This window comes from Olea europaea, chromosome 11, assembly GCF_002742605.1.
Source record: "Olea europaea var. sylvestris chromosome 11, O_europaea_v1, whole genome shotgun sequence".
Lineage (NCBI taxonomy): Eukaryota > Viridiplantae > Streptophyta > Magnoliopsida > Lamiales > Oleaceae > Olea > Olea europaea.
Window position 1 is genome coordinate 20,952,848 of NC_036247.1, and position 2,735 is coordinate 20,955,582.

Here is a 2,735-nt window from a genome sequence, read left to right on the forward strand (position 1 = left end):
ATTAACTACTCTAAAAACTGCTTGATCGTCCTATAACTACCCACTTTCTTCATAGTGGCCATTTTGTCATGTAACTGCTTTTTAACTGCTGTCATTACCTTTCATCGTTCAACCGCTTTCGATTGAATTCCTCGAGTCGTGGAACGTGATATGGCTACTTTAACAACTGCCTTGATAACTGCATTTCTTGATAACCACGACGCGTTATGTCTGTTGATACCTTGGGCGACTTGAAGGTTTGGGCGAGAATAGAATAACAGCTCTGGGCGACCGTATGACACTCTATTCGTTCAGATTCTGGGCGACTTGTAAACTTGGGCGATGGCGTTACCGCATTCTTGGGCCCCCTTATTTGGGCCTTCACCTTGATTCGTTCGATTGGACTTCGTTCTTTGGGCTATCTGATTTGGGGATCCTCCAATTGGGCTTTACTCCTTGGGCTGTTCGATTTGGGCTGAATTTTTATGTGTCAACAGGGAGAAATAAGAACTACTTATACTAAAGAAGTCCAAGAGAAACCACCAGATTGCGATGTACCTTCCCTGTATATAAACTAAGAAAAACAAAAACACAAAAAAGGGGGAGAATTAGGAAAAGTTAGTAATCGAGCAAATCACTGCATAGTATAACCCTAACGAACAAAAATAGAACATATCAAACAGTAAAAATGTAAAAAAAAATCAAGAATTAAATAAACACGCACTTAGCATTTTCCAGAAGAAGAGGTCGTGAAACGAATGGACAAGGGACCTTCCTTCTTTACCTCCTTCTTCTGTTGATGGAAGGGGTTGAATCGGGGAGGTCGCAAGATACTCAGGGACAAGAGTGGAAAGTCGAAGATTGACAGGTTGACTAGGGTTCTTGGGATTTTTTTGCCCAAAAAATTAATTTTTTGACCGTTATTTCACTATTTCAGCCGTCATATTTGACTCTCTCAAAGATAGACCCCACTTTTCTCCTCACGATCAAAAAATTAATTCTCAAAATCACTCCCAAACAGGCTATGAGGTTTTTAGGAGTTTTGGCTTCGTTATTGCGAGTTGTTATCATGTGAGTGTAAATTGAATAGGGGATTTTGGGTTGCAATTAAAATAAAGCCTTACGCAACTTTCAAAGAGCGAGAACGTTGCAAAATGTTTGGTTAGAATTAAAATAAAGCCTTTCACAACGTTTAAAGAGCGTTGCAAGAATGATACTTTTCGCAATAGTCAGACAACGTCGCAAATGTCTTTTTTCAACAACGGTCATGAACGTTACTATATTAAGATTTTTAACAATGGTCAACGAATGTAGCAAAAAAAAAAAAAACTTTTCGCAACTATCAATGAACTTTGCAAAAAGTGACGTTAGAAACATTCATTTATAAAATGTTGCTAAAGCTCAATAAATTTAACCAATCGCAACATTCACTTATTTGAATGCTATCATAGACTCCTTTAGTAACATTCAATCAATGAATGTTGCCTTTTGAGTGTTGCAGAAGAGTCTTTTTGTTGAAGTGATTGTGTTAATGTAATAATTGGTCTACATATAAATAAGCATTGCACATATCACATTACTTGCTTAAATTACTTATGCATGTCATTTGATTATTTCGGAGCAATGTTTCTTAATTCATTGTGTGTGAGAAAATTATGTTGACTGGATATACAATTTAATGATTGTTCTTACTATGGAAAAATATAAATTATTGCTAGACGATACCTTTCTCCATTAACCAAATTAGGTGTCCACTCCTAAAGCAAAGGCTGTATATGACAAGTGGTGCACTATGATGTATGGACCGCTGCTACATTCTAGCTTCCATGTTGAATACTTTGTAGCAGAAACAAGGAAGAATGAAAATTGCTTGGGACATAATGGAAAGCCTCAAGGATATGCTTGGAAACCAAAGCAGAGCCTAAGCAAACTGCCATTAATTCTATAATAAACCTACACATGAAACTCAAGACGCCTGTCAGAGATCACATGTTGATCATGGTTGGACTACTTAACGTTGTCGAGGTTTCAGGGTCTAAAGTTGACTTGAAGACTTAAATCGACATAGTTTTGGGGGCTTTTCGCAGAGATGTTTTTCCAATTCAAAGTTGATTATAATTTCTGTAAAATGGACATATCACTGATTGAGTTAATAAAAGATTTTCAAAGTGGTGAGGGTATTCTCATGACTAAAGATTGGAAAGACCATGGTTAATTCTTCTGGTGGAAACTCTAATTCTAAGATGAAAGGTATGTGATAGGCCCCTGGTAGTTTTCACATATGCAAGAAGGAATAATCCAAATCAGCTAAGGAGCCAAGTCAACTAAGTAACAGAAAACATATATTCATTTCTTGTTATTCGGTTATTTGTTGTTGGAGAAGGGGTATGGAGTCTGTTAGGAATTGTCAATAAATGTAAAGGGGAGCAGGGACGGAGCCCAATGAGATCCAGTGCGGGCATCCTTTGGGCCCAACCTTTTTTATTTTTATTTTTTTATTTTAAGAATTCGCCTAACCAAGAAACCCAAATCCAATTCAATTATCCAACCCATATCAATACCATTCCACTACTAGTTCACCCATTTCTTCTCCTTCCACCATTTGACTTCGGGGACATTCACAGCTGCTCAATCTTTACTATTTTGCTCCGCCATTCAACCTCTCAACCTCTCAAAAACTCTCACCACCCGGCACCGTCTTCCTCCAATCTTGGAATCTCCTGCGATTTTTTTCATTTTCGAGCTCTAGACGGTAG

General features: G+C 37.7%; 1 long non-coding RNA gene across 1 annotated transcript; it reads right to left on the minus strand.

Moving 5' to 3' along the window:
• Positions 1–475: 475 nt before the first annotated feature.
• LOC111403734 lies at positions 476–874 on the minus strand. Its single transcript, XR_002704520.1, has 2 exons — positions 704–874; positions 476–553 (listed from the first exon to the last, which is right to left on the minus strand). It is a non-coding gene; the product is annotated as an uncharacterized LOC111403734 (long non-coding RNA).
• Between the last annotated feature and the right edge of the window lie 1,861 nt (positions 875–2,735).